We start from the raw sequence: 20,056 nt of genomic DNA on the forward strand, positions 1-20,056 counted from the left end.
CCCCAGCGTCCCTTTTTCTCCCGCGAGCAGCTCATTTCTGGAGAATTTACTTTTGTTTTGGTGGGGGGGGGGGGGGGTGGGGGGGTGGGGGGGGGGGGTGTGGATAAATAAAGACGCTAAGATTGCAGAGAAGTAGTAAGGTAAAGATCTTTCTGTCTGCGTGGATGTCTTTATGTCTCACGTAGGGAGGAAAAAAGGCAGGGGGGAGCAGAGAAGGGAGGGCTTTGTGGGGAGTGGGCTAAAATATCTTCCGTGGCAGCGGCTGGATAACAGTTTTTTTAACCTATTCACAGTGCACTAATTTGATTATGAATGCAGCACAGTAGGAGCATGCAGTTTCTGGGGAGCGGGAGGAGGGGGCGACGGGCACTGGATTTACAAGCCGGGGCTGTTCAAAAGTTTGAATGGTCAAATGCGCCTAAAAAAAAATAATAATAAATTATCAACACCAAACCCCACCCCAAACCATCATTAACCAAAAAAAAAAAATATCCCCACCACCAAACCAGCCAGCCCCTTCAAACCAAAGGAAGCTGCAAGCGGGTGCATTAGCACCACAAATAAACATTGCAACTCCATTTGTAAATAAAAAGAGAGAAAAGCTGGTTCACTCTTTTTTTCTCTCCTTTTTTTTTTTTTTTCCTCTTGAATGATCCAAATGCATTAAAGACTTCTTCACCTTACAACGAGGATGGAAGAGGGAAAGCAACATCAATTTGATTGGAAAAAGTGAAAACGATTACCTTACGCTTTCTTTAAAGATTTTTTTTCCAATTATGTTTTATTAAGTCCAAAGGAATAATCACAATTTTTTTTTATATTGCTTAAGAGAAACAACATGGGGTCCTTTGGTAGAGGGAACCCAATTATTTGGGATATTATTTTGCGAAACCTTTTCATTTTATTAGTATACCAGAGGGTTTTCACATTCACAAGGCTAAATCCTGACTATTATTACTTTTTTGGAAGAAATGTCTCACCGGGGCAATTAATTTTATACATTAACACTAGTCACTGCTGTGTCGCACGTTTTAAAAAAGAGAAGGAAAGCAAGCTTCTCGCACGATTTATCATTCAGTTCATAACGGGGTCACCGACGCCAGCCCAGGTAATACAAAATGAGCTTTTTCGAGAGAAGATTTTGCTGTGCAGCAACTTTGGAAAGTCCTGGGCTTCACCAAGTTTACCAGTGCTTTGAGCACAAGCCCCGGGTCTACAGGCTGTGTTACAGCAGCAGCTGCCAAAGGAGAGCAGAAACGTGTCCTATCTGCTCTCTGGAAATCAAATCCTACTGCAGTAACTTTGCTCCCAAGCCCTGTGAGGCTGCGCAGGGAAGGGCTCGCTACTACCAGCCAAAAGCCTGATCCAAAAAATTATTGAGATAAGCTTATTGACATTTTTACTCTACGTTATGAATCTTATTAATAGCATTAACAAAGGCTAACTGAAAATGCATCATCTATACTCACATTAGTCTTCATTTTAAGGCATTTTTGTCAAAGTAAACTACTCTGTTGTTATTTACCCTGGGTTTTGGGGAGGCGCCTGCTAGCACAGCAGCAGGGAGGAGGACAGCCTAATTTCACCAAGCACCACACAGCCCAAATTCAGAGGCAGTGAATTAACGGCTGTGGTTTCCAGCACCATAAGCCTAAAGATGAAACCAGCTTTAATATTGCAGGACGAGCGTGCACAGGACCAGGGGTAGCAGAGGCGATGGTCGCCAGGTTTCTGTCGCATCCAACACGGGATCCCTGGTCCCGTCACCTCATTCTCCACTACGGGTAAGCAGTGACAGCCATAGCCTGCCCTGATGCTCTTCCACTTAAAAACACGCTATGAAAAAAATATTCTTGGAGAACAAGGGGCAAGTACATATGTGGGAGAGGCAACGGCTGGGGAGCAGAGACGCTTCAGTCGCCGACAAGCAGGAGGGCGCTGGGAGCAAAAGGCAAACGGCGGCCCTACTCCTTTGCACCACTTGACATGGTGCAACGGCACCGCGAAGCCTCTCCCGAAGGGACGGTGCCAGCACGACCCCCCAGCCACCCTCAGCACACACGGCTACTGCAGAGACCCCACTGCAACACCCCAGCCAGAACCCCCTCAACTCACCAGGAAGAAAAGTAGCACCAGGGTCCTTGCAGCATCCTCCTGCTTGCCCTGACCCAGGACCACCTCAAAATAACATTGCCTCATCTGCTTCCAAACGAGAGCCTGCACAGCCCTAACCCGTGCTACGGCCACCTCGCCAGGCTCTGGGGCATCCTGAGGATCCCCACAGCGCAGGGAAGGGTGTTGGGTGCAGACTTACCCCCTGCTCCACTCGCCTGGGAGATGAACCGTGCAAGATGTGCACAGTCTGGGCACTCAGACCCACAGTGCTATTCCTCCTCTGTACACACCATTTTATTTTATTTTTCTCTGCTTTGGGGCAGTTTGAGAAGCACCATTGAACCTCCGGCACAAAGTGACAACTTTCATATTGTGGAAATTCAAGATCTCTGCAAAACTCACAAACAGATCGTGTGTCCCCAGACCGCTCCCCCCTTCCCTGCTGCAGGGGCGATGCACAGCACTCGCACAATCCAGGGGTTTTGGGTGCAGCCCTTAAAAACCAAGAAGAAGTCTGTAGCAATGCACAACACCCTCTTTTTTTAAAAAAAAAAAAAAAAATCTTTAAAGCTTTTTGCAATGTTTACTTTCGCGCCTGTGCACTGCTGCCATTAATAAACGACAGAGATGCAGGAATAGATAACGACGGACCTGTGGGGAACCGGGGCAGCACTGAGGAGCAAAACTAGCCAACTCCTTTGCAGTCAGGTAGAGCAAAGAGAGGCGTCTCTGATTCATAATCTCCACTCAGCGCTTCCCTTGTACTCTAATGAAAATTGTGGCATATTGGTCGCTCTCGCTGCCAAGTGATATGGCCGTGCCCTCTCCACAGTATCCAGCTACAAACACGCTTGATGGGCACTCTCCGGGGGGACTGCCTGTGCTGGTTTTACATTGCTAACATATGTAGGTACACCTGAAAGCTACAGCCTGCCACTTCTCGTGGACCTCGCTGGGGTACCTTTGCTCTTTTGCCACCAAGGGTTAATTTTCTAATGGCTGCTTTGCTGCTGAAGCTGGCCAAGTTTTTCATCGCCTGCAGAGCACCACAAGCTGTGATTTGGAGCCAGAAAACACCATTAATTTTCTAAATAGGAAGGATCACATATGTAAACTGTCTGGGTCTATAACCAGTTGGGCAGGTAGAAGGCAAAGAGAAGGAAAGTGGATTTTTTTTATTTCGGGCACCGAAGCAAAATAAACCCGAGGCTGCTGGCTGCACTGAAGTTTCTCGGTGAAGCCGGGCTCCCCCTTGCCTTCCCCCCACGCCCCCACCACACACACACGCACACTTGGCGTCACCCGTGGCAGTGCTCGTTTTTAGTGGAAAAGGTCAGGTTGATGATTTATTGAACAGTTATTGAAGTTTTTTTACATGAGGCTGTATGGAAAAGTTACCAGAAAATCCAAGGAAAGACTACATAAAGGCAACAGCTCATGGTTCGTCTCAGACCCGGGTCGATAGCCCTTCACGTGCCAGTGTGTCCCTGTCCTGCCCCACTCGTGTCACTGCAAGCACCCAGTTTGTGCCAACGGAGGGCAGCGGGTGGCCTCAGACCTCGATTCGGGAAGAGAGCTGCAGAAGTGGGATCCACGCGTTTGCCACCACATCATCCTGCTTCAACACAGCCACCGGCAGTCGATGCCACAGACCTGCCTGATCTTTTTTAGCTGGGCACATGCACAGGAACAACGTTCAGTTGTGCAGAGGGAGAGGATGGGGCCCTGTGGGCTCTCCCGCCCCGGGCACAGTTGCCCACACCACCTCATGCCACTGGCCGTGCCTCGGTTTCTCTGTTTATAAGCTGGTGTGCAGATAATGACCACAGAGGGGTGCTCTGGGTCTTAATTAATTAATTAACGCCTTGTGCAAGGCACTTGGAAGGCCTTTGGTGGAGGGGACTATCAAAGTTCATATTATTAAATGGTTTTAAGAAAAAAAAATAATATTGTTTTATTTTTGTGCTTGTTTTTCCAAGTCTTTTGTGCAACACTTGGGACTGTGCGATTCAGATTTCCACCTTTTTCTTGCCTCTCCACAAACACTTAGGAGCCGCCTTTTCCTCCCTTTGTGAGCTGAAGAGGGGAAGATCTATGGGCAGGACCAAGGGCTCCCTCGACTGGCAACCTCCGCGCTTGACCCTGGCACCACCCATATCACAGGGGACGCCCCAGCTCCCCAGAGCAGAACAAACCCTCAGCCAAGGACCAGGGCAGAAGAATTAAATTTTTTTCCAAGTTACTCAATGCAGCAAAGACACAAAGGAACGTGGCTTTTTGCTTTCAGGTGCAGTGCCAATATCACAGCAAGCATAGGCTGGTTGCAGCTGCAATTGCACTGTGACCTCTGAGGGCCTGATCCTGCCCTTATTCCCCACGGAAACAGTCATCCCAACCCAATGCAATAACCATCGCAGGGTTGGGTCCTTAATTAGTTCAATCTTCTCCCACCGGCCTTTTACCACTTTCCCTCCCAAGGAAGAGTATTATTCATTAAGGGCTCAGCAGAGCCCACCAGAGCTCATTTTAGCTGAGATCTCCCTATGATCTTCCCAAGCCTTTAGGAGGGAGCGAGCCTTGGACTCTCTTTCATGGGCTGCGTTGTGACCTGGCTTCAAAGTGTGCAAAGAGGTTCCACGGCTCCCTTTGTGCAGCACAGTCTCTTAATTGCACTTTTAAACACAGTGTAATTTTTGTAATTAACATTATGGTTTCAGAGGGCAGAGAAGCCTGCACTATGCTAATTACAAACTGGAGTAGTCGGAGTAGAAATTCAAGGCTCCGGTTGCTGGGTCCAAATGCAGTTTTTATGAAGGATTTCAAAGCTCCTCCATGGGCTCTGTGTTCTGAGTTATCATTAGCATTTGATAACATAAAGAATTTTTATAACATGTGACAGATTTCGATGTGAAGATTTTACCTGATAACTGGAAAATTTACATAAAGACCTTCATTAGCTCTCTGCTCACATTACTGTGAGCGGAAGAACTACAGCGCGCTGTCTCCCTGTAAGATGGGGCTTGGGAGCTGAAGAATTTGTGCTTTATAATAAAATTTATAGTACATTACGAAGGGAGGTTATAATAATCCTCAATGATGTTGGGAATCAGAGCAATTCAAAGAGTGAAAGAGAGCGCAAGAGGTGATGGGAGAGGATATTTCAGTGTTGCCATGCAGTGGAGGACCGCAGGCTGCGGCAACGGCGCCTGCGAGCGGGAACATAAAACACCCCAGAGCAGATGCTCAAACCACCACCGCAACACCCACGTCAGGGCCGGCTCCCGAGCACGGGCTGGGACCCATGCGGGCTCGCGTACGCTGCCGGCGCAGAGGTTTGGGGCAGCTTTCTGGATGGGGCAAATGAGAATTTATCATCACTCCTGCTGCCTCTCTACTTGCTGCTGGGTGTAGGGCAGCAGCGCGCGGCAGCACCTCTGCGGGACGCGTCATCCTTCACAAGGGATACGTTTTCTTTGTGATTACGGCTATAACGCCTAGCTGTGTAGCCACATCACCACAGAATTCAAACTACCCAGAAATCATTAGTAAAGGTTTATCAGTATCTCTCCTATGGTCATAACATCCTATGGCTTCTCCTGGGACAACACAGTATTTCCCAGATGTCTGCACGGCTCCAAGAGCTTTCCATTGCTTGTTGAAGGCTGCCTGGCTGCATCCTGTGGACATTTTATTTTCTAAATATTTCATATTTATGATAATCTCCAGTAAATAACTGAAATTGCTCACCAGCATAGTGCCACACTGATTGCAAACTTGCACGCTCTGTGGCACACTCCTGCCACACCAAACCAACCAGGGATGCCTCAGCCTCATCTGAGTGAGGGAGAATGTGGCCAGACCGTCATGAAGTCATCACACTAACTTCAATTTAACTGGCTTCTTCAGAGTCTTCTCATGCTATCAATACCAGCTTCTGAATTCCTTTCCAGACTAAAAAGCCTCCCCAGCACCGTCAACTGTAGGAAAAATAAATCATCTGGCTCTTCCTTCAGGAAACCCCAGCAATCTCACCAGCTGATGCATAAGCTTCATTCCTCAAGTCTCCAATCAGACTATTAAAACCACACAGTATCTTTGACAAGCCTCCTTACTCCTGTTGTGTGGGGCACAGCCACACTGCATTTTCGGAGTTGCCGTTGCAAAGGAATCTCCCTTGCCTTAGTTTTCAGCCCAGTGCTTAGAGAAACCAAAAAGCAACCTTAGATCAATGATCAAACTTTCATAGTAGATGGCTTTTATTTTTACAAAATATTTGCTTCCAGCAGAGTGTATCTTAATTTACGAATGCAGAAATCTGTCATTAAGCTTTGACCCAGCTTCATGGCATTGTCAAATGCAATAACGTATCTTTTAATAGTTTTATATCAAGTAAGGATATAACATATCATTAGTTTAAATGTATTTGCAAGCAATTACCCCCACCAGGATATTTGTGAATGCTCATGCAAAATTGATGAAATTCTGACATGCTTAAACATTGTTCATTTAGCTCTATTCCTTATGTATAGAAAAAATAGAATAAATAATTCTGCTGCCACTTGCAAACTACTGTTCGGCATTTTCATTCTGTTCGTGGTTTCTGTCCTGCCTTTAAACTATAGCCCTTGGTGATCATTTGGAAAAACAGTTTCATATATGTTTAATTTTAAATAGATGTACTAGATTATTCATTCCTCTTATTATTGTTCAATGCAGTAATTTAAACATGGACTAGATTTACTGCGTGTCAGCTGCCTTTCTTTTACAAAATGGGATAAATTATTAAATGAGTAGAGGTTGTTTGACAACGGGTTTTCCAGTACTTCACAAAAGAAAGACCTTTGACATTCAGCTGTCTTTTGAAAAGAATAAAGAGTAAATCAATTAAGTCTCTATGCTGTGGTTCAAAAACACGCTGTTATGGCACATTCTTGCTTACCTCTAAGTTGACTTGGGAAGACTCAAGCCATTGCAGCCGTACCACTAGGGTAAATTATTGATTTAATTGTCAGGTTGCCTTGCGAGCAGTACTCTCTGGCCCAATCACCTTAAATATAGCAATTTCTACAACTCCACTCATTCCCTGAGCTATAGAAAATCACTGATACCAACCTCTGGTAACATTTGCCACCAACTTGGAAGACCTTTTTACAAGCGCTTATTTTTGGCTGCATCTAGAAGAGGCTCAGACTTTCTAAGAAGAAATGTCTTTATTGATGATGTTGAGGAAACTTTGTTTTTAGGAGCTTCTATGTGAGAAGATTTTCAAAAAAGTGGAGGGGACATCAGCTGCGAGATGCTCAAAGCTCATATAAAGCTCGGATACTAGGATATTCCCTGCCAGGGAAAACCTTGAGTTCACGGGAAACTGGACTGGCAGACCCAGCAATCAGTGCTAATTTTCTTCTTCTTTCTTATTTCTGTGACCTCTACTAATTACAGTATTTACTGCAAAGCACCTGAGGTGCTTTGAAACAAGAAGAAACCTACGGGCTTAAGGTACCATGTCAGCAAACTGACCCTTTAACCCAAGCAGAAGTACAAAATCGAAATTTTTTTTTTAAATTGAGTAAATCAACAAAATCTAACCAAATGCTCATTGTCTTTCCCTGGCTTAGCACTGCGGCAGCACCAATTCTGTATCGACAGCAGTCTCACTCAGCAGTATAAGGGAGCAACGTGGGCGTATGTGAAGGGATTCACGTTTTGCAACCCAGCCTTGACATGGTGAGAACTTACAGATATAGCTATTTTTATTAATTTTTTTTTGGCTCTGCAGAAACCAAAGATGAGATTTTTTTTCTCTGCCAGATTTAAGTTTTCCTTAAATTCACTAAACACTCTTGATCAGATCTCGCATATTTTTCATCGTGTTTTTCCATTCTCAAGTAGCGCGAGCATCTTACACACTAAAGGCTTCAGAACATGAACAGAAATCACTGAAACTGCACACAGAAACTGGCTACCCGGCTCTGGAGTCTCCCAAGTCCCTACCTCACCCATGAAGGATGCTCCCCCGCTATCTTTAGGTTAGAACTTCATTCACTCAAGTTTTTACCATCCCAAGCGACGGGATTTGCATTAGCTTCCCCGGGGGACTGCTCCTGCCAGGAAGCTTTCTGTACTATTCAGCTCTAGTTTTCTATTTCTCATTTTCCCCTCCAGGAGAAGAGCTTTTTGAGCAGCGTGACAGCTCACAGGAGGTCTTCAGGCCTGAGGACTACCCCAAGGCCACCTGCACAGTGGGGTGTTGGGGCTCTGGGTGCCACCATGGAAGAGGGATATGCATGCATTTTTGAGCCAGACATTAATTTAAAAATAAAAAATAAAACAAAAAAAAAAATCTAAAGTTAGGTCTTCTGATAAATCCTTACCAGGCTGCAAAATTTTGCCTCGTGGCAGAAAAATGAAGGCAACGGATGTGGGGTTTGGTCCCACATTTTGTCTTGGAGGGAGCTTGTGTACACCCCTCTTGGGAAGCAGCTCACCAGGATTCTGCAAACTCCCACAATTCCACTTTAAAGCATTGCTTCCCGAGAAAAGGTTAAACGAGGTTTAAGTGCAACGTAATAAACCTTCACTGTTCATAAAGTTGTGTGATAAATGCACATGTGGTTACTCCGGATAAAAGCACTGAGGTCAGCAGGCAAAGCTGGGAGGCGACGGCCCCACGGAACCAGATCCCAGCGCAGGGCAGCCCATCCATCGGTGGGGTGAGATGCTCCAGCTCGCCTCCAGCCCATTCCCAAGTCGCTCACTTCTTGCTGGGATAACTCCTTGCCCACCCCAGATGGATTACTTGCACAAAATAAGAAGCTTCTGACATTTGCATTTTGCTTTGACTTTCAAGCCAAACTGCCTGGCTACTGCCTTACCTCCACAACACGCCGGGTTTGCCCATGTGCCTCTCGCGCTTGGTCCTGATGGGAAAGCGAAGCCGCCGCAGTTGCTGTGCTCATTTGCAAACGGGACTTGCTGAGACTCCGAAGCGAAAGACAATTGCACCGAGGTCAGACTCCTCTCCTCCTGCTTGGGCTGGAAAGCACCTCAAAGCACGAGGGGGCCCGTGGAAGCCAACGGAGTGCGGTGTCACTGATTGCGGTTCAGGCAAGCAGAATGGTGCTTCAATTATTATTGTTATTTTAAAGTGAAACTCTGATTGCTAGGGGCATCCCAATTTTATCGAGCTCATTTTATTTTCCCTACATTTATTTGAATCATATGTCCTTTGCTTGCAATAAAAAATGCCATCTTCCCCATCATCACAAGTAGCAGTTTATATAAACATAGCATTGTCCTGATGAGTTCAGATATGAACCTCTTTGTTTATAGAATTTCTCCAGAATTTGTAATATTTATGATTTAGAAAACCAAGCAAGAAGGAAGCATCCTGTACAGCAAGGAGCTGTTGTACCTGCAGATTTAATTCACAAGGTATGGACACGGTCGCAGAATAATGATCTCGCTGAAAAAGTAAAAAAGCATGAACTTCCATTCTCCTCCCTTCGGGCACGCAGTGACACAGCCCTGAGGGGACTAAAATTCAATGCTAAAGTGGTCAAAACCCCTCTTTGCCAGCACTGCAAGAATGTTAAACTGCTTCTGTGTATGTTGCATATGTGTGCACAACCACCGAGGGCCCTGGAAAAAGCAGGACAAGGACAGGTACCCTTGGTGACACAAGGGACAAGAGACAACCAGGAGAGGCTGATCATCAACACAGTAGTCAAGGATCATCTTCTGTAGTGCAGGGATACTGGAGAGACTGTGTTGGCCTGAAGATGTAGTAAAGTCTCATGAAGAATGGAGTAAAGGGGAGAAAGATTTCATTCTTCAGTTATGCCAAGCCCAGACACTCCAGCTGGTGAGAAGGAAAAGGGATTTTCCCCGTGGGACACGTAACAATAAGGACTTTACATCAGCAGCACATCAAGAGACAATATTACTCTAAGTGTTTAAAAAAAAAGAATCAAAGAGTCCTTTTTAAGAGGTTTCTTCATGGGTTGTATCCTTCAAAGCCAGTATATACTGAGACCACGCACATCACTGCGGTGTACATTAACCATGAAACGTCATGGTGTGGAAGATCAGCTGTCTTCAAGGAGGTACTTCTTTCCCCACCAAGCTGTAGGATGCCTGTGGCAGACGAGCCATAAACCTAACACTTTATACGATGTCTGGCAAACGCTCGGTTGCAAACGGAGGCGTTACACCAGCGAGGCACTTGTTAGTGTAAGGGCTCATCCATAAATTGTGTTTTTACAATAATTTCCTTCAAATTGGATTGTCGTCATGATCAGAGAGTCATTTACTGGAAGCAATTGCTAATTACACACATGTCCCCTGTAGGGAGGATGTACAGTGAAATGAGCATTTTGGAGGGAATTTCTTGCATTTCTTACCTCCTACAATTTCACCCGTGGACATTTTCCAACAGGCCAGGCTCAAAAGTTCTTCATCTGACTTCAGCAAGAGTTTTGGCTCAGTACAGCCCTGAGAGACTCTGCTGTATATGTTTTGGTCAATTAGAAAACAAAACATGAAAACAAATACTCCTTGAATTGCTCTAAAAATCCCGTAGGGCACCTTGTCCATCCTGCTGACAACAAAAATATTTTTCTTTCAGTCTATTCCCACCATGGTTTTCACTGGCCAGTGTGGCTTGGCTTTCCTAGGTCTCTTGGGAGACCAGTCCACAGATCACTACGCAGTATTTTTTTTCCTACGGCATCACTTTTAAGTTTTCCTTAGCTCGGTTTCATCCCATTACTCTTTCCGCTTAAAATATCCGAAATAACTCCTGTTATGCATACACTAGCAGCTTTCTTGTCTATCCAAACTCCTCACCGGAGACATCTTGAATCCTTCTGCTCCTAAAGAAGTCAACAAGCCAGATCTGCTAAGGATGGATTTCACCACTTCGGTGAGTAGCTGTCTGAAGGGGTACAGTTACTCCTAATTTCAGGTCCTTTACATTGATGGCTGCCATAAGACCCCCTTGCATTGCCAAAGAGCCTTAGCGTAAGCCCAACTTTGGGCAGAAACTTGCCCGGAACTCAAGGCGTTCTGGTTCCCCTCCCCAGCACCTACACGTGTGCATCCAGCACCAACATTTCTGCGTTACATACCCAAAGAGAATGACCATTTCCTCCTTCACGTATGACAAAATAAAACAAATCACCCTGATAACTACAGCAATATGCTTCGAGACCTGCAGGAGCTGCCTTCAAGAATAAGAAATCCACAGTTGGCCACACAGTCACCTTGTGATATCTAAAGAAACCCACCTGGATGAAAACAGGGGGGTCAAGTTTATTCCTGTAGCAATTCCACTAAAGGCACTGGAGTTACTAAATTGAACTGGTAGCTGTAGCACAGACCAGTTGCTTTGTATTTCCTACCTGCAATTAAAAACTACATGAAGTATCCTGGGCTCCAGAACACAGCATTTTTCCTCTTCAGCTGCATGGGATGCTTTCAATAAAGGTATAATGGGGGAGAGTAACGAATACCGTTATTTTCTTTAGAGATTTGGGGAGTTAGGCAAGAGCTGGTCAAAGCAGCTGGGTAAAACATTCTCCATCAGGAAATGCCATTTTGTCAGATAGGAACTTGGTGCAGAAGCCAGCACATTTTGATAGAATTTCATTTAGAATAAAATTGAACCACAGTGTTTTGGTGAGAATAAACTCTAAAATTAAATTTCAGTGGAACAGAGAGAGTCAATTATTCATTGCAAAAGAAAAAGTTGTTCTGAACTGTTACTTTACATTATATCCCTAATTATAAAAGAAAAGAAATACATAATTGGAATGAAACCTTTTGATTTATTGAACTAGAACATTTTGACTAATTCAAAATAGCATGTCCTAGAAATGTGTTTTTCACAGGCAATTTCAACTTTGTGCTTTTGTTCCAATTCAGAACAAATCTCTACATTTTGAAATCACAAATTTCCCAGTTAAATGGAAAAATGATGTATGAGAAAACCAAGCAGCTTACACAAAGCGGATGGCAATATTACACATAACTCCCTTTTCCAGCAACTTTTGAGCAGCTTTAAGGACATCTGAGTAGACAAAACAGGGCACTGAGCAGCACAGGAAGAAACAGGATAATACCAGAGATGCAGAAGTCAGATAGGAAATACACTGCTGTTCCTCAAGAGAGATATTATCAGATGTGTGCGCGTAAGGATGCGTAACACTTGGGGAAACTAGGTGGGACTCAAAGCTCATATAATTCAGTGGTCAAAACAAACCCTGGGCATCCCTAAACGACCCCATCATTAGATTTACACATGGCTCTGCTATAAGGAGATTAGCTTACAGTATACTGACTTTGTTTCCTTCATTATGTGCTGGAGAGCTTGTGTTTTTTATTTCATTCACTCTTAATCACAGCTCAAAGGTTGTAAGAGGCGGAAGGATCTTGGCTGCAGCTTTTGGCCCTATGTGACAGAGAGGTGTGCTACACCCCAGCGCCACAGGGACACAATGGTGCCTCCAAAAACCCTGTTCCCCCTCGGAAAGGTGTCACTACCTCTACCACTGCCCAACGTCTTACTGCCTTGGAAGAGCAGGTCAGAGATGCCTCAAGGAATCACACGCTGAAGGAGATGTGAAGGAAACTTTTGCCCTTCAAACAAATGGCAGTGCCAGTGTGGAGGAGTTACCCCGGGGGTCTCCGAGCCGCTTCTCACGCTTCTAGACGCCGCTCCCCACCCAGCACAGCCCAAGCTGCAACGTAGCACATCTCCATCCCTGTAATTGTTTGTAGTAGAAAGGAAAAGCAGTGACCAGGCTATTGAGTAGTTAACTACACAACTGTTACCTAATGATCCTAATTTGCATGATTTTAATAATAATGAGTAAAACCAAACTGTTAAGTTGCACTTTCTACCTCAGCAAAACTGAGCTATAATTGTGTGGAGAATAATTTTATGGCTGAAGTGTGCCCTATATTATAAGAGATTAGAATAAAGTGCTCTAATATTCAATGTCTTAGCAGGTGCAGGCACTTACCTGGGCAATTAAAATCTTTTTAATATACAAATCACAGCCAATGAGACTACTGGCATGACAAACTGGATCTTTCACGACATATTGTGTTTGTCTGAAATAGATTTTTGTTTGCTAGCAATAATTTCTCTAACTTTTGTTTAAAAGAGAAAATGACTAAATGCAAACTAATTTGCAGAAGATTCTTAAAACTGTTTCTGTTATTTCTGTGAAAGCGTTTAACATGTCTCTATCTTTGTGTAATACATGTGTTAATGCCTTTCGCTTAATATCTCTTTTTAAAACTATACCGCATGCAACAATTGATATATTTCAATATTATACCTGCTAGGGACTACTGGGCTGGGTTGAATACAATTTGGCCTTGAAATAACAAGCAGCTCATCAAAAGCATATGAAATCTTCTTTAATTGACAAATTCATTAAGTTCATTAAGTGCCCTCCTTTGTGCTCAGAGTATTCTATAAATATGAACAGGTAAAAGAGGTGCAATGTTTCCTGTGAAATTTGCAGAAAAGCATTTTCCAGTTACTCCTGAGCAATTTTGCAACTTCAAAAAATGAAGAAACCTTGACTCCGCCAACACCCAGCTCTGCACATGAAAACACACTATATTAATATTTTCGGATCTTTGTTACCTACCAAAATAGCATGACTTTGCACCCAAATACCAACCAAAAGTGCAACAAAAACAACTTTTAGTAACAGTAAAGAGCGAAGGCAGAGCAGTGAGGTTTGTCACCCAGGCCCACCACTTCCCCCGCTGGTGCAGCAGTCCAGCCCAGCGGTACGGTCCCGCTCTACAGGAGAACGGCAGGAGGTGCCTGATCACCCATAAACCCGTTTCCCAGATTTTTATGGCCCAAAAATGCAATTTGGGTGAGGATGGCAAATTGGAGTTTGCAAAAATCACTCTTTCTCCTTACTGCCTGGTGGAAAACAATACAAGTGGTTTTCCATCAAGGAACCAAAGCCTGGCAGCTTCCTCACTCAATTCACACCTCTGGCTGTGCAAAAAGGTGCAAATTGCACCTCCTGGAGCTGCCTCCCCCGGGCAGGGGTTATCTTAGTGGAGGACAGGCATTGTTTGCACAACTACCCTTTGAGCAACTCCTCTCTTGGAAAGCAGCTTTCATCCGGGGACAGTCCTCAACCCTAGTTCCCCGGCAGGAGGTGCTGGGACCACTCTGGTCCCAAAGAGATTGTCACAGCTCCAAGTATTTGCAGTGATGGGGACATGCCAAGCCCATTCTGGGCGCACCAGGAGGGATCACAGCCTTTTCCATCTGGGCAACAGGCTGCGGAAAGAGGCACTGAGCACCTGGAAGAATCTGGAATAATTTAGGGCTGAACACAGACTGATGGCTTCATGAGAAATAGGGACATACTGAAACAACACCTGCAACCACAGAGCAAGTCAAACGATGGGCGTTGTGCAAGATCACCCTGTTGGGAAGTCTTCTAACGTCCAACAGTAGCAACAGACTGACATCAGTTTACATACACACACAGAGTGCATTCAGCAAACACCATATAGATGAGTATTTTGGTTGGAAATTGGGGGCATTTCAAACATTTGGCAGGTAACCCTATCAGTCCCAAGCGAGATTTCCTCCTTCTTGGAAGAGGCTGGCGGTTTCCACACAGCTTTGTTTCAGCAAGTAGGTGGAAAATACTCAGAGCATGGCTGGTTAAGTTAGAAACTCATTTTGCAATATATGGATGGACAGGCTCTTCCACCTCAAGGGAGGTTTCATGGCATTTTAAAACCACACACCTTAAAAAAAAGTTATGTTTCCAAACTAGGCTTCCCTTTCCAGTCCGCAAAGAGAGACAGGCACCTGCAAAACATAACTTGCACGACCTGTGCTGGACACTAACTCAGCAGCTCAGTCACTCCTCAGATGTCTCTGTGTAACCCAAATAGGAAGACACTGAATACTGTCATGGACATACAACTCCTAGATAGCTAAATTTGAGCGAAACACTTAACTTTATGTTAGCAGTAATGTTTTTGTTAATAATAATGCAATAACTTTGTTATCATACAACTCCATCTCTGCTACAAGCGCCAGTCCCACCAGTGCCCTCCTCCACACCCCAGGCCTCTGACAGGTCTTCCTGTGAATTGGAAATGGGCAGCTTGTGCCCCCCCTCCCCATCTGGGTGATTCTGAGTTGTCATCATGGGGACTGCGGTAATGCCCAAAGACCTCCTCCTGCAGCCCCTTCCCGTGGTGAGCAGCAGTCCCTGCCAGAGAGCACATACGAAGGACAAGCTGGAGAAAGCGGCCACCCTCTTTGCTGAGGGGGTTGTTTGGCTGGCCCAAAATCCCAAAAGAGGTTTGTGAGTCCAGATCTCCCTCATCCTTCTTTTTTAATACTTATGTCATTAACCACAGCATACTTGGCTCTCTTCTTGTTAAACCATAAACATGGGAAAATCCCTGAAGTTACCAGTGCCTTAAAAAAAATAAATAATTCAAGCTCTGAGCCTCTCTGCTTCTGCTGCGGAAACAATCTAAAACCGAGCTTTGGTTCATACCCAAGCTACTCCTTAAAGAAGCTTAAAGTACTTTAATGTTCAGACATACTCACACACCCAGTATCAACATCTTGCCTCACAGTCTCTTCCAAGTTAGTTGGGAAATACACATCTGCAACTGCTTTACGTACTCTTTGCATTCTCATTTCCTAGGCCAAAAGTCTTCCACTATCAAGCCACAAATTAATCTAATTATTTGGATATTTAGGCTCAAGTCAGCAGACAGTTAGGCATGTGTCTAATACTGCCTCTGCAATGTGACTGCTGGGGGACTATTTAAAGATAAGCACATGCCTAAACGCTGCACTGAATTAAGCCTCAGTAACAGTATCTTCAGAAGCTGCCTCTAAACAAACTGGTTTTGGGCAAGTAAAGAATTGCCTTAGAATGGAAAACTGAAGGATGGGAAGCTATTTACCAGGTGTCACAAACACCCTATGAAAGGAATAAATGATTTTTAACAAAAATACTCAACATATGGCTGAGGTATCTGGAATAATTATGAGAATGGAACAATAAAAAAGAAATATTTTTGTAACTCATCATATGGCAACTTTGACAAGTTTGAGAAGATGTATTTCACCTTTAGCATCGCCTTTTAAAAGAGTAATCAATGATAAATCAGAGGCTTTTTTCCACAACACAAAAGCGAAGGTGTCAGGTTCTGCAAGGGGCGAACATTAGGCCAGTTTTGCCTTGACCCTCAGGTTTAGCTGGCCTAAAGAAAAGCAATTTGCAGAAAGGACCAGCGACCAAAATTAAATAGCATGAGGCATGCAATACTGTCAATAGTTAAATGAAATGAAATAAGAGTGAAAGCAAACTGTAAGAATATCATGTTTCTAACTGTAATGTGGGCATTTATATGCAATACTTCCAAACGTTTAAAGAAGCTAAATTATCCAGCCCCATTATCCTGATGTTCAGATTCCACACATGACTCTGTTCCAGGGGAACGGCAGAAACGTGGCACCCCTTTGGGGACACCCTGGGACAGCCACGGGAGGGGACACCGCAGCAGGGCGCCGAGGGCTGGACGCACCAGGAGCCGCTCTGGGACACCGGGGATGGAGCCCTCACTTGTCCGGGGAAGAACCGCTGAAGAAGAAAATTATGGGGCCCTTCTACAACGCGTTTCCTAACACACCAGTGAGGTCCCATAAACCACCCCAGCAACACATGAGGTGGTGGGTTGCCACCTTTTTGTGCCCAAAAACCTGCTCCCCTGGCGGGCAGCGGGGCCGGGCACTCCTGCACCACCTCACCGCGGCTCCAGCCTCCGCCACCCACTCGCTGCGTGACCCCGCCAGCGCTCATGATACATCGTCCCGTCACCCTCACCGTTTACAGCAAAAAAGCTATTTAGCCAGTGCCTGCAACCCTTCAGCCCGCAATGCCTTGACAGCAGAGGTTATAGGGAAAAAAAAAAAAAAAACGAGAGAGAGGGAGAGAAAGAAAGAACAATGTGCAATCGGCACTGCATTAGAGATGGAAAAAGTACTTAAAGCCTGCAACATTCATCAAGGCTGAATACATAAATGCCACATTTTGAATAAGCCAAGCAAAAGACAATGACAAAGGAAAGGCGCGTTGCTTCAGGAATCTCTATCATTTTCATTTGCTGCTGTCAGGAACCTGTTTTTTGCCTCTCACTCTATCAGCCATTATAGCATTAATGAAGTAACCTCACATAGTTATTGACTGGCTTGTCAGAGTCCCTGCCTGATCCCTTAATAGAAACCATTGGTCTTCAGTTAAAAATGGGGTGAGCTGGGAGGTGCTGTGGGCATGTGCTGAATTTCAAGTGCACTCCTGAGGTTATCAAAAGCCATGAAATGCAAATTATTATATTTTTTAAACACACAGATTTCATGCAACTGAGCATATAAAATTGACTAATACTGTACTTTATGCATTCCTAATAATGTTTCCAAATATGCTCTGCATATGATCTTTCCCCAGAAAGTTGTGGGTGGTATTTGAATAAACAGAAATAGGCCTAGTTTTATTTTGTGAATAAAGTAGTTTCCTGGATGTTGCAAGTCTCTGTTCCTTCTAATATAAGGTAATGTTTATGCACTGTCTGTTCAAACAACACGGATAATCCTTTGTCTGAATTTCTGTCTCAGATCAAAATAATTTTTCCTTCATCATTTTTTTCCCTCCTTTCATAAAGCATCCTAAGTCCCAGAACTAGTATATTCTCATTTACTAGAAATTGAGGGTTGGCAGAGGGTCTAGAAATAACTTCTTTTCCCAGAAGGTAATAAATCCAGGGAGTAATCTAAAACACCGAGTTGTTAATTCCAGTACCACCACGGCACTGCCTGCAATACGCAGAAACGAGCTGGGTACATTACTGAATCAGCCCTGGTTGACAAGCAATCAGTACCTGCACGGTATCTGTGCAGAGCGGGACGCAAGTGCATCCTCGGGCGTCCGCTTGTTGAGGACAAGGCACCCACAAAGAGTTTGCCAGCTTGGCATATGGCACACCAGCGGGGAAAAGCTACGGGGTGACCTTCTGTAAGCTCCTCCAGGGAGGAGCTCAGGCCCATGGTCTGATGATTTTCGTTAACACCCAGAAGACGTGTGCTTTGCACGTCTGTGATAGCTAAATCGCGGCCCGAGCATCGCCGAGTCCTCTCGGTACGTAACGCTCCCAAACCCCGCAGCCCTGCCCTGCTTCAAACCTACTTCAGCAAATTCAGTCAGTTTTCTGGAGTCAAGCTTTATTTGCAGGTAAGATTTTAAAACCTTTCATCAACGCAGATAGCCCTAACAAACATGTTTCTCCCCTGCCTTTCTATTTGGGAAATTCTCAAAGGTTAAACATTACGCTGATTTTGAAAACAATAACGAGAAACCTCGCGTCTCACTCGGCATAGACAGCAGCAAGAGGAATAGCTGTTCAGCCAGACCTGATTTGAGATTGTTCAGACCTCTTGGGTCTGCAAAACTGGGTTGGCGTTCTCAGAAGAACAGGCTCCCATAATAATTGTGGTCTTCTCTCGTTTCTGATTGGGCTAAAAATTCTCTGAGAACAACTCTCACGGCGCTTCCACATCCCTGGTCTGAAATTAAGCACATTTTTCCTAATGAATACTCTGTTTGTTGATTTGGTGACACTTTTTCCGAGTCTGAAATATTATGAAATTCTTTAATTTCACCCCCCACACACCCCCCCCTGCTTTCCCCAACTAATTATTTGCAGGCTGTTTCCCTCCGTAAAAGACATTCCTTATGTAAAAACATTTTGTGGGGAGCACGTTAGGAATGTCTTTCATTTAACCTATTTCCAAAATATTCCCTTAGCCCTGCGTGCTGTGCCAGCAGCACACTTGCTCATCCCCCTTGTGCAGTCCTGGGAGAGCCACAGGGCACCATAAAGCCAAGGCTGCTCCAAAGCCAGGGGAAAGGGGGTTTGCCAGGGTCTTTTAGGGGGGCGCAGCATCACCTCGGAGTAGAAAGACTCTCCAGCCTGGGACATCCCAACATTGGTTCCCAACAGTTGTCTTAACTCCCTGCAGTTGGTACACGTTAGCATGTACTTCCAAGGCTGTCTTCGCAAGGGAGTAGGACTTGGCCAAAGCATTTGAGATTAGTCTGAACTGTGCAGCTCTCCCAGACACCAAGCCGGGAGACCATCTTCTATTAAAAGTATTTATCGTGGGCTGAAACCCACAGCTCTTCCCCAAAGCTTAGCATCCTGAGGGCTCCTGGATGAGAACTAAACCTCAGTCGTCATCATTGTGCAGGACAAGCTTATTCTGGCTGAAAATAAACAAGTTTGCTCTTTGTATATGGGGAAAGAACCAACATAACACCACCTTCCAGTTGATTCAAGGTCCATGAGAGAATAAATGGGACCACAACCCCTGGCTCTCCACCAAAGCTCAGGAAAATTTTAAGGCTGTTTTCGGTCCAGTGCAAAGTCCAACCAGCCAACAAGCAGCTTTTCAGTTTGCCCTCAGATCTGCGCTCGAGTGAGCCTGCATGCTAACAATTCAGAAATGGGCAGAGCAGGGGGGTCAGGGGCTAACATTTGTTTAGATTCTTGCTTCCCGGAGTGATTTTGTGATAAGCGATACTTATAAGCTCTGTTATCTTTTGGTATTTCTTTTCTTTTTGTCCTGTTTTTCTTCTCCTTCAGGATACGCTGATGCCATGTTTACAGCACAAACTCCACAAAAAGCCACACTTGCCCACAGCTCCTTACTCTGCAGCAGTGGTGCAACGAGCGGCACTGCCAGAAACTCATCAGTTCTGATATTCTAATTGTGCTTAACGATTGCTGAAAGGAACCAAACAATCACGAGTGAACTTCGGCTTCCCTGGTAATTAATATTGTTATTACAGAATTGTTAATAATTATT

The sequence above is a fragment of the Strix aluco genome, chromosome 3, assembly GCF_031877795.1.
Source record: "Strix aluco isolate bStrAlu1 chromosome 3, bStrAlu1.hap1, whole genome shotgun sequence".
In the NCBI taxonomy this organism is placed as follows: Eukaryota; Metazoa; Chordata; class Aves; order Strigiformes; family Strigidae; genus Strix; species Strix aluco.